Raw genomic sequence first — 11,847 nt, 5'->3', positions numbered from 1 at the left:
GTATTGTCTGTACTGTTCTTATGCTATTTTGTAAAATGTTGTCTGCTGTTAATGTTTTCCTCCTTTTATGTTTAAAATAAAAAAAAAATGACAGTTTAAGAAGTTAGGTAAAACACACAAAAAAGTGTGTCACATTGATGCTAAACTGTGGTCTCCATTTAGGGCGCAGACGGCAGGGAGAGGTAAACTGCAGCGAAACAAGCATCCCCAGGTTGCTGCTCCACACTGCTCTTGGAGTCAAGCACTACCCAGGTGCTTGTGGACGAGGAAAGTTCTCTGAGGACTGCGGCCGCCCGCCCCACCCCCAGGACTCTGCCTTCCCGCGCTTTGCTCTTTGGCGGGGTCCACACTCCGGTTTCGCTTTCCCTTTTGCTGCCGGGGCTTTCCCGAGGTAGGCGAGGATCGCAGCTGATTCGGCGCCCCCCCACCCCCACCCCCAGGCTCCCGCAGCGGAGGCAGGACCCGAGTCAGCCCTGAAATCACACCTGCGCTCTCCGGGCCGCCAGGTGGGCAGCACCTGCGCCCTTAGAGCCCCACCGGCAGCTTCCTTCTCAGAACCTGAGCGGGAAAACAGCTCCTGCTCCATCTCATCCTGGGAGAACGTGCCCAGGGAAATAACCCTGGAGATTTGCTGCGGAGAGAATTTAGGGCCAGGGAAGTTGATCTTAGGAGTCATTTTCCTAAAGTTAAGCTTGGGTCCTCCCGACCTCAGTCCCTAAAATGAGAACATTCTCTGCCTCCATCACTGCGAAGGCGTCGCCTCCTTTCAGGGTGGCCCGGAGATTTCCAGGAAGGACAGCGTCCTCGTGGACCGGCTGTTTCCGACCTGCCCGGCACCAGCCTAGGGTTTTCAGGGTGAAATTTCTCCCAAACTCCAAGCCCGCCCGGGACCAAAGGGTGCCTTACCAAGGAGCGCCTCTGTCGCGGGTGCGCACGGCCGCAGGTGTCCGCTCTCTGGACCGCGCGCAGGTCCCAGGGGCGGGAGCGGGGGTGTGGGCGGGGAGCCCGCCCTGGGAGGGAGCCGGCCCAGCTCTGCCCGCGCTCTCGCCTCCCGCCGCTCCGCGCCTCTGCTCGCGCAGCAGGAAGTTGGCTCGCAGCTTCTGGGTGCTTCTGCTTTTCAAGTTGCTGAAGTCTGCAGGACGCCTCAGGCCCCTCGGAGGTTAGAGGGAGGGAGGAAGCGTACGCTTTGGCCTGGGTGCGGCTGAGGTGGCTGGGATCCTGACCGCAAGACTGCAGGGGAGGCTGGGAGGCGGAGGGGCCGTCCCAGGCTGCAGCCCCAGGGTAGCAAGGCTGGGCAGGAGGTCTGGGGGTGACGCAGCCCCGGGGCGGCCCAGACCCCCGCTAGCGAGGCTCTGAGGCTGGGCGGTGACGGCAGGGACGGCGCGGGGAAGCAGGCCCATTCCAGGGAGCAGCATCGCCCCGGACGCCAGGACCAGGACAGCCAGGGAGCAGCAGGGGCCAGCAAAACAAACCGCCTCTGAAAAAGCGATTTTCCAGACCTCTGCTGGCCAGATGAAGAAGGCGAGATGGACTTTAAATATTCGCACCTCAAAGCTGAGGAGCAGAGACTGCAGAAAGCAGCGGGCCGCCTTCAGAGCAGGGGTTCCCGTATCCGGGGCTGTGGTGGAGGCAGGGACCCAGGTCCCACCCTGTCACCTCTCACACAGGTGACAGAAGGATAGGACGCACGGGAAGCGACAGGTCTGCACAGCGTTCTGATGAGTGCAATACAGGTGAAAATTCTGGGGAACTGGCCCTCATGTGCGCCCAAAGCACGCGGAGTGCACGAAATCGCTGCTTCTTCCTCCACGTGTGCTCTGCGATTTGACTCAAATAATGTTAAAAAAAAAAAAAAGCAACAAATGCACCTCCTCCTGCGTTCCCTGAATTATGTAATAAAAACACCTATGTAGCCCCCAGCTTAAGAAGGAGCACATCGCACAGCCTTAGAAATCTCCAGGGCTGGGGCTGTCACTCGGGGGAGAGCCTGCAGAGCACCCTTAAAGACCTGAGTCCAATTCGCATTAACATAAAAATAAAAAGAAACCTCTGGTATCCCCTCCCCGCCCCCATGCTGTAGGCTGAACCCAGGCCTCCACACTAAGCTGCAACTCCAGGCCTTTATTTTATTTTACTTTATAATTTTATTTAAACAGAGCCTTGCTAAATTGCCCAGGCAGAACTGGAACTTGTGGTTCTCCTGCCTCAGCCTCCAGAGAGCTGGGATTACAGGTCTGAGCCCTCCTTTGTTTTACGCCCCTCTATCATTTGTGCTGAAAAGCACTAATCCTGAACTTTTTTAGTATTAGTATGGCCTTATAGTTCTTTAAATACTTATAGAAAAATATATATTAGTACATAGGATAATATATATATATTATACATATAAAGCAACATGTTGTTTTGCTGTTGAATGTCCCTTTATTATTTTTTCCAAAGTGCTTTGAGGCCCGTCCTAGTTGATGAACTCCTGCATTCACTTTCATAGTTCAGTAAAATCTGAGGAAATTAACCATTTATGTGCATTGCGTTGTTCCTGGGATTTCCTTCCCCAAAGCACTGGCTCAGGTCCAAGAGTACGTCCCTCCCGCATGTGCGCAAGAGTCTCTCAGGCGTTCACTTGCAGTTGCTCAGCTTGAGGATATGTGCTTCTTCAACCATTTTAGGTGTTGTCAGTTTATATTATAGAATGATTCTATCGGTTTCCACTTCTAGCTGTGGGAAATAAGGGCTTTCATTACTTAACATGTTCACTAAAATTGTGCAATGTCCAGCTTTTAATGTTGGCAGTTTAAGCACTTATTTCCTAGTTAATGATGGGGCCGAATCTCTTACTCTTTGTCTTCGTTACTTTTCTCATTGCTGAGACAAAATACCTAACACTCAGAGTTAAAGCAGGAAAGGTTTATTTTAGCTCACAGTGTGCGGAGGTTCAGTCCATAATCAAGTGACACAGAAAAGCAGGATGTTGTGGCAGAGGAGCAAAGGAGAAGCAGTTCCCGGCAGGCAAAAGACGGCAAAATCGGCAAGCGAGGAGCGAGGACCACAGTTTTTCCTGTCCCTTGTATTCTATCCCTTACAGCACATAGCACATCCACCCTTGATCCCGGCATCACACAGGAAATCAATCCCAGCACGACGTCCTTGATCGCAGCAGCTGTTATGGTTTGTCTCCTGAAAGCCTCATGGGCTCACAGGGTTTTTTCGGAGGTGGCTGAATCGAGAGTGTGTGATTGACTTGTAGTGCGGTGCTGGGATTAAGGGTGCCGGGATTAAGGGTGGGTGATTGCTGGAGCAGTCCACTGATGAAGTTGGCACCGCTTTAATCCCGGGAGACTGGTTACAGTATAGGGGACAGCAACAGGCTTGTCTCCCTCTCTCCTGTTGTTCTCCTGTCTTCTGCCATGAGCTGTTGCCCTCCGCCGTCTGCCACCCTGCCTTGGAGGCAGCCAGTTATGGGCTGAAACCTCTACATAGCGTGAACCAAGTAAACCTTTCTCCATTTTACTTTTTTTTTTCCGGTACCGGGAATCGAACTCACGACCTTGCACTTGCCAGGCAGGCGCTGTGCTGCTGAGCTAAATCCCCAGCCCCTCCCCGTTTTACTTTAGTATTGGGTATTTTGTTTCAGCAACAAGAAAAGTAAGTAAGGCAAAATTATGCATCCTAGACCCGGCCACCTCTAAAAAGCCCACCTGTGACTTTGGGGACTATCTAGACACAAACCGTAATATTCTTCTCATCTTTTTCTTTTCTTGTTTCCCTCCTCCTCCCTCTTTCTCTTCCTACCCTTCCCTTTCTCCCTTTTCCTTCTTCCCTCCTTGCCCTTCTGCCTTCCTTTTTCCCTATTGATAATTCAACTCATACCCTTTGCACTGAAATACATCTCCACTCTTGTTCTTTTTTAAATTTTTAGTCCTGTATTTATTGAGACAGTTTCTTGGTAAATTGCTGCGTTGCCCAGGGACGCACAGTCTCCTCTCCAAGATTCCCCCTGGGGAGCAAACCTCTAACCCAGAGGCCTCTGGGGGCCCTGTAGCATCCAAAGCATAATAAAGCCCTAGATTAAAAACTACTGTAATGCCAGCATTCTGGGAGGCTGAGGCAGGAGGATGGCAAGTTTGAGGCCAACCTGGGCTACTTAGTGAGAGCTGACTCAAAATAAAACAAGAAAAATCCTGGGGTTATAGCTCAAGGGGAAGGTCCTGGGTTTGATCCCCAGGATCAAGACAAACAAATAAAAAACAGTTTTCCAAGTAAAAGAACGATGTACTTGAGCAATGTTCAAGAATACTGACAGGAATACAAAAATTTCTAGCACTGAAGAATGTAACATTGAGGGTCTGAGGCTCTGTGACACGCAGCCCCAGGATTTGATCCCCAGCACCACAGAAAGGGTGAGAGGGCGAGTCAGTGGGCAGCAGCTCGGTGGACCACACCTGTAATCCCAGGACTTGAGAGGCTGAGGCAGGAGGCTACAAGGCCAGCCTGGGCTGCTTGGTGAGAGACTCTGTCTCAGTGGAGAGAAATAAAATAAAAAGAAACAATGATGAATAGAAACAGATGCAAAAAAAAAAAAAAAAATCAGATGACAGAAGTGGTGGTAAAAAAAAAAAAAAAAATCAGATGACAGAAGTGGTGGTCAGGTATTAAAATGTTAGTACCTTGGATTTATGGCCAAAACACAGTGTAAAATGAACCAAACAAGCACACATGAAACAATAGTTTGCAGGGCACTGGCCATCCTGCAGCTGAGGATAGTGACAGACGCCCCACTCCAGGAGAACGGTGAGGCCAAGACGCCAGGAGCTACTTGTGGGGTGGGGGTGTCCACTCTTCCCAGCGCACAGAGCAGGGTCCCTTGTGAACCTGTGTGTGTTCAGACCTTCCTGGAGGCCTGTGGCTGTGTTCTTACGGGGCAGAATGAGCTGACCCCCCACTCCCAGGAAGAAGCGTCCCAGGGCTCAGAGGGTCTTCTCTGCCCGTGCCTGTACCCTCTCTGGGATCGTTTTGCTCACTGGTAAATGCAGGAGTCGCTTCAGATCCAGCTCTTGTTTTTGCTGGGCACAAGCTGCAGCGGGGTGGGGGCCCAGGGGGCAGCCGGCCACCTTCTTGTCGTGGTCCTCCGGGGCCCTGTGCTGCGGGGCTCCGTGCTCTGGCCACATCAGTAGGAAAAGCGCTCTGTGTGTCGCCCCAAGGACTCCACTGCGTCCCAGGGCGGGGGCCTCAAGGAGGGCGCAGCCCCTGGCCCTATGCTGCTCCCCTCCCCAGCAACCTGAATTCCGAGCTGCGGGGAACGGGCCGGAACCCACACTGCTCAGGAGCAGGAAGCCTTAGGCCTCCAGGGGCAGGGAAGTTGTCAGCAGAAAGGGTGGTGTGGAGCCTCTGGCACCCAGCGGGTGAGTCACCCTTGGCGGGGGCAGTGCGAGCCCATCAGCCTGTTTGTCCTGCTGAGCCAGCTCAGGTCCACCTCCCCGCGGGGCAGATCGGTCTCTTCCTCACTCCTGAAGTCTCTGAGGTGGGAAGAGAGGAGCAGAGCTGGGATCCAGGCACCTGGCACGCAGGGCTCAGGTCCAGGTGGCAGTGTGCACACCTGCACAGTGCTCGCTTGCTAGGCTCAGGGCTCGGGGCTCGCCATCCCTGGGCTCCCTGAACTTGGCGTGGCCTGAGGCAAAGGGACGAGGTCGCTGCAGAGTCTCCAGACTCAGAGCCCACAGCAGCAGCTCCAGCATAGGCCTGGATGTGCAGTGGGAGCTGCCCTGGGCACACAGGGTGCAGAGCTCTGCCCGTCCATGGAGGCTGGAGGGCTCATCCCTGCGTGAAGGTGGACATACGTGGGGCTTGGGAAAGGCTTTAGGGTTCCAGGACCCACAAAGGGCGGATCCCCTCAGTATCAGGTGTGTGTTTTGAGGGGTGGGTCAGAGGCAGGAGGAACATGCACAGTTGATTAAGGTGACCCCGGAGGTGAGAAATCTTCTGTAACTCATGGAGGGGATGTTTGTGACAGCTGGTGAGCGCTTTTCCTAACCAATGTGAGCTCTCCATAGAGGAGCGAAGCTCCCTGCTGGCATTCCACGCGCTCCACGCCTCTGCAGAGGTTAAAGTGTATAATTGTGAAAATATATAGAAAAGTTAAAATGAAAGGAGGGAAAAGAGCGTTCTCAAATTAGTGCTATTCCTTAAACTGGAGGCCCACAGCCTCTCTGGCAGCAGGGACTGACTTCCTAGAAGACAATTTTTACATCAAGGGGCACAAGGGTGTGGGGCAGAGTTTGGTTTGGGGGTGATTTACCCTGGATTCCGCCAGTGTGGAGTTCACAGCAGGCTTATCTCCTGTGAGAAGCTGGCCCAGCACCTGCTGTGTGGCCAGGATCCTAACAGACTCTGCGCTGGTACTGGTCCATGGCTGGGGTTGGGGGGCCTGTCTTAAATTGGCACCCCATCTCGCTCACATGTACATCGGTGCAGAATAGAGAATCCTTGCTGATCCTCTTTTCACTGGAGAGTTGGATGGAGTTTTTTTTTTTTTAAATGCAATGAGAACTTTATTTTTTTTTATTTTGTTTTGGTTTTTCTCCGGTACCGGGAACCGAACTCACGACCTTGCGCTTGCCAGGCAGGCGCTTTTGCCGCTGAGCTAAATCCCCAGCCCCGCAATGAGAACTTTAGCAGTGCAAACGGGGCCCAGAATTGGAGGGAGCAAAGAGGGGTGGGAAGGAAGGGGGTGAAAGAAAGATTAAGATGTGTTAGGCACAGGTACCAACTCCACAAGCAAATGCACTCCTTGTGTTCTACAAACACAGACTACTAAACAATAAACATAAGTAAAATGTTGTAATACATGCACACAGGCTATGAAAGAGAAGCGGCCATGGAGAATGGTGTTGTGGAAACTGCCTGGTATGTCCCACGATAGCTTTAGCTCCAGAAAAACCACGCTGTAAGTGAGGAGGGTTTGCACACACTTACCACCTTGTAGCATAGCTGTGCTCTCTGGGTGTGTGTGTAGGCACGGCAGAACAGCGTACTCACTGTACCCAGCAATATTTGGACACTACAGCTTCCGTACTGTGGCATCAAACTCCAGCACTGTGGAAAGTCACCCTGGCAGCTGCGTGGACAAACATCTCAGGCTGCCTGAGCACGTGTGGAAGGGAGAAGACGCCTCGGGGTCTGTCTCAGGAGGCCAGAGGGCTGCAGTGCTCGGTGGCTGGGTGGAGAGGTGTCAGAAATGGTTGAATCTGCTTACATGCGGTCTGTTCCACAAAGGAGCAAAAAGAGGGCTCGGCAGTGACTCCTGGCTTCAGACTTGGGCAGCCGGAGGGATAACATCTCCACTGGGGAAGCCTACGGAAAGAGCCCCTGTGGGTGTCGATCGTGGTGTGTGTGTGTGCGTGTGTGTGTGTGTGTGTGTGTGTGTGTGTGTGCATTCATGGTTCTAATTGTGACTCGTGATTTGCTCTGCTCGTTGATGGCAAATGGCAAGTGTCCTGGAAAGCTTAAGAAGCAAAAAAGGATTGAACATAGTAGGGAAGGACATAGATCAAAGAAAAGAAAGAAGAAAGCGAAGGACGGAGGCTGGGATTCGGGAGGTAGCAGCGCTGGCCGCGGCCTGGAAGCCCGAGTGAGGGCAGTGACAGGTAACAGGGGCAGGGCTTGACAGGAAGACCTCACAGCAGAAGAAGAAAATAGCCTGAGGGTCTCCTGAAATGGCTGTCTCTGGTGGTGTGTGTTTTCGCCCCCTGGCGGCCCACATTTATAAGGTTCCCGCGGAGCTTCGTATTTCACAGCTCAGAGCCTGGTGGAGCCCGCCCACGGGGTGCCGTAGGTCATCCCGCACACGGCCTACAGGTGGCGCCAGAGCGCGGGGCTGCCGCAAAGGGGCGGGCCCTGGGAAGAGTGACACTCCCGCCGACCACTCACAGCCCGCTCGCGGGTCCCTGGTGCAGGCCGCGCCTGCTGCACGGTGGCCCTGGCTGTACTGGCGGGGCCTTTAGGTTAGGGTTCCTTCTACAAGGTCAACCGAGACCCGTCCCCGTGTCTGCGCTGGTCTGTCTCTCCCTCCAGGTAATTCATTCTCTATTTCCTAAGTTAGGACACAGCTAAGCTGCCCCAGGACAGTTCCTTGGGTAGTTTTAACTCGTGGTGCTGTTGCAGTCCGGACCTCGCAGCACGTCCAGGCCCCCGTGAGCCGCCCCGCGCCCCGCCCCCTGCTGGAATTAGTATTCTTCTTACAAAAGTAAGAGACTGGGTCCATGCCTGCGGAGCCCGTGTGGAGTTCTGTCTAAAATCCAACTCTAAGCTCTGTGATGTAAAGAAAAAGACATAAAAAATACCTACCTTGAGATCTGCGCTCAGCATGGGTTGAGTATCCTGCCTACTGCATCCAGCCGCACCCGGGAGAGCCAGGGACCCTCAGGAGGAGCTGAGCCTGGTGGAGGTTCCTACTCAAGTGGTGTCCCGGGCGAGGAATCGTGCAAGGTTTTCTGTGTGAGGAGCATCTGGAGAAACCCACACCTCTGTGTGGCCGTGATTTACTTTCTGATCTATCTTTAAGGGGCTGCAGCTACTCTAGGGTGGAACAGGTCTCACAGCTGCAAAGCGCGCTGGGACCAGCGAGATCAGCAGCCTCTGACTGCTGCGACTGGGCCTGCAGGCTGGACCCGGGCAGTCCTGCCCCTCTGCTGGCCAGGGTGTGTGGGTCTCCTGTTCTTTCCTGCAGTCCATCGTTTCATAGACTTTAGCGGGAGGCTGACCTGTGTGACTCCCTGGCGCTGATTGCTAATGCCGTCTGAAAGCCCCGTGGCTGGTCATTCCCACTAGCTGCGCACCTGGAACACGCTGCCTTCCTTCTTTGAGCCTCAAGCTTGCCATGCGTAAAAGGGAGAACCTAAAATTTGTTGCTGGGTTAGGGTTGTTTCCCCCAGCATTTTCCACAGGCACGTATGCCACAGAGATGCCATGTGGACTTTCTAAATGCACAAGTTATCTTTTTTTGATCTTTGAGACTGTGAGACCTATTCCACCCTAGAGTAGCTGGAATTGGTTTCCTGTGGCCCCACCTTGGTCTACCTGAAGTCCTGCTTGGTCTGGTATTGATATTTGCTTTCAGCTCAACATCCACCTTGTATGTCTTTTTCCATTCTTTTACATACCCTGACACATTCACACAAGGACATGTGCTTACACACACACACACACACATACACACACACACACACACACTTCTGTCAACTTCTTTGGCCTCTGACTTAATCTAACTGTATTCATGAGGGCCAGGCTCCAGTGATGGAATTAGTATCCTTACAAAAGTGAGAGACTGGGGCTGGGGATTTAGCTTAGCGGCAAAAGCGCCTGCCTGGCAAGCGCAAGGTCATGAGTTCGGTTCCCGGTACTGGAGAAAAACCAAAAAAAACAAAAAAAAAAAACAAAAAAAAAACAAAAGTGAGAGACTGAGTTCTGTTCCTCCAACACCTCCGTCCCAGTCCTGAGTGAAGTGACAGCTACCAGCAAGCAGAGAAGCCTTAGAATGAAACATACCTTGCTATTGGCCCTCCTAGTCTTTAGAATAGTGATAAATAATTTTGGTTGTTTAAGTGCTCAGTCTGTGATATTTTGTTATGGCAGCCAGAGCACACTAATACATCACTTTAGACTTTTCTTTCACTCAGTATGAGCGAAAGAAAAAACAAACATACTTGTTTTTGTTTTTAAGAAGGAGTTTCTTACATTGTTCGGGCTGGTCCTGAACTCACGATCCTCCTATCTCAGCCTTCTGACAAGGTAGGATTACAGGTGAGCACCACCGTGCTTGGCTCAGATAATTAAGTACAAAAATTAATGGTCTTATTTTTATGGTGGTTATTGATGACTTTGACTTACCTTTGGCACCTTTTTTAAAACCCCTCGTTCTTCTCCCACGTGCGTTCTTGTTGCTTCAGTCCGGGCGTGGGACTCACCTTGAGGACCACTGTCTCCAAAGAGCCTTCGGGGTTGGGGGAAGGAGCCGAGCCCGCACTGGGGATGTGCTCAGGGGCCCTGGGCCCCCAGCCCTGGGCGAGCGTCCTCTTCTGCACACAGGACCTGCTGCAGGTCCCATTTGAAGCCGCCAAGTTTAATTGCTTTCTTTCTTAATCTTTTGCGCTTGCTTTTGCATACTGAGTTGTAGAATATAGCTATCGTCACATAATCCCAACTTCCTGGTTTCAGTTCCTTTCTAAGGCATATCCATCCTTCAAAATCCAGAATAGTATGTTTCCTGTCTTAGTCTTTTTTCATTTAAGTCAGCATAGCAGTCGGCTTAGGAGACTGTGCTCCCACTCTTGTAATCCACAAATTCCATGGGGAGATGAGTATCCTAAGGGGAAGATCAGCCAGTCAGAAGCCTTGAAGTTTCAGCAGTGAAGTGTTACATTGGAAATTATATTTTTAAAGAATGAAACACAAAGCCAAGCATGGTGGCACACACCTGCAATCCCAGCACTTGGAAGCTGAGGCGGGAGGTTCCGAAATTCAAAGCCAGCCTGGACTATATAGTGGGACTGTGTTCCTTAGAAGCAAAACTCTGCTCCCCCGCCCCGCACCCAGACCCAGTAGAGCAGCTACTTTTAAGGAAACCTTCAGTGGTAAGAATTTGAGGGTTATTATGTGAATGTGGGTTCCTTAATGTGACCGAAAGCAAAACTTTAGTTAATTCAAAACTAGATATTTTGTGACCTGATTTTGAAAGAATGAAAGTAAGCAAAGAAATATCAAAAAAGATTACAAACAGAATATAAAAATGAACCAATAGAAAACAAAGGGAACAATTAATGAAAATGAAAGCTGAAAATGCCATAATTAAATGGGGAACAAGATACAGTATAAAGTTTAAAGTTTATTTTTAAGTGCTACACAGAAAAAAAAAATGAGGGAAAAGGTTGAATTTCTGGTAAGGCATTTCAAGGAAAAAGAGAAAAGATAAAAATGAAAACAAAAAGCACACAGTACTGGGGATGAAAAGGGAGATAAAGCGATGAGACCAGAAGATTACATGCTTTGCCAAAGAAACACACACACAATCCTGATGAAATGGGAATTGAAATGCAAAAGGTAAAAACTAACCTATTTTAAAACAAAGAAGAAATTATTTGTACACTCTCACAGCAGATACACTCTTCCTAATTAAAAGAAAGAAAGCCTCAGTGTACAAGATAACATATTTGGTTACATAAAAAGCAAAATTATCTGCGTTTCAAAATCTCCATCAATAAAGTAAAAATAATTATACACTGGGAAGCAGAGTCATAGCATATGACTCATGTTCGTATCCATAATATAGAAAACTTACAGAATTTGAAGAATGATATAAAAATCCTAGGTTAAAAATGGTCCAAGAATGTGAAGGGAAGGTTAAAAGTAAACGCCAAAGGACTGATGAACTGATGAAAGTATGTATGTCCAGTCTCACCTGAACGCAATGCACAGTAAATCTATGGTAATTTACCATTTTCCATCCATGGTTTTGGTGTAAATTATTACCCAGTGTCAGGGAGAATGCGGGAAAACAGTTCTTCTATTTTCTGCTAATGGGGATGAAATTGTGCCAGTGTTTTGGAAAAGTCATCTCACAGTGCCTACTGGAATCTCTTTGCCTACTAGATGCTCTTTGTCTTGGGAATGCCCATTTTAGATATCCAGTCTATGAGAAAGGTTCCCAGGCATAAAGGTATCTGGCAAGAATGTTTATTGAAGCATTGTTTTAGGGGCAGAGAACTCTGAACAATTTGAATTCAGTGATACGGGCATGGCTGACAAAAGTACAGGGCACCCACTCCGTCAAATACACAATTAAGAAAAAGAATGCGT

At 50.3% G+C, this 11,847-nt stretch overlaps 2 protein-coding genes across 3 annotated transcripts in view; one reads left to right on the top strand and one right to left on the bottom strand.

The window, feature by feature from the left end:
• Positions 1-1,867, bottom strand: part of Fam111a (family with sequence similarity 111, member A) — a 13,519-nt gene extending 11,652 nt beyond the window's left edge. The window contains exon 1 of the mRNA XM_005408057.2: positions 907-1,867. The gene's annotated coding sequence lies outside the window, so the exon portion shown is untranslated. The remainder of the gene's footprint in view (positions 1-906) is intronic.
• A 6,114-nt stretch (positions 1,868-7,981) lies between these two features.
• LOC102007258 (glycine N-phenylacetyltransferase-like) overlaps positions 7,982-11,847 on the top strand; it is a 29,957-nt gene continuing 26,091 nt past the window's right edge. For both annotated transcript variants that reach the window (XM_005408055.2, XM_013506345.1), the window contains exon 1: positions 7,982-8,067. The gene's annotated coding sequence lies outside the window, so the exon portion shown is untranslated. The remainder of the gene's footprint in view (positions 8,068-11,847) is intronic.

Source organism: Chinchilla lanigera, unplaced genomic scaffold (assembly GCF_000276665.1).
Source record: "Chinchilla lanigera isolate Chin_1 unplaced genomic scaffold, ChiLan1.0 scaffold00110, whole genome shotgun sequence".
Taxonomy (NCBI): Eukaryota; Metazoa; Chordata; class Mammalia; order Rodentia; family Chinchillidae; genus Chinchilla; species Chinchilla lanigera.
The sequence above is the reverse complement of the archived record's forward strand: the minus strand, read 5'-3'. Positions and strand labels throughout refer to the sequence as shown.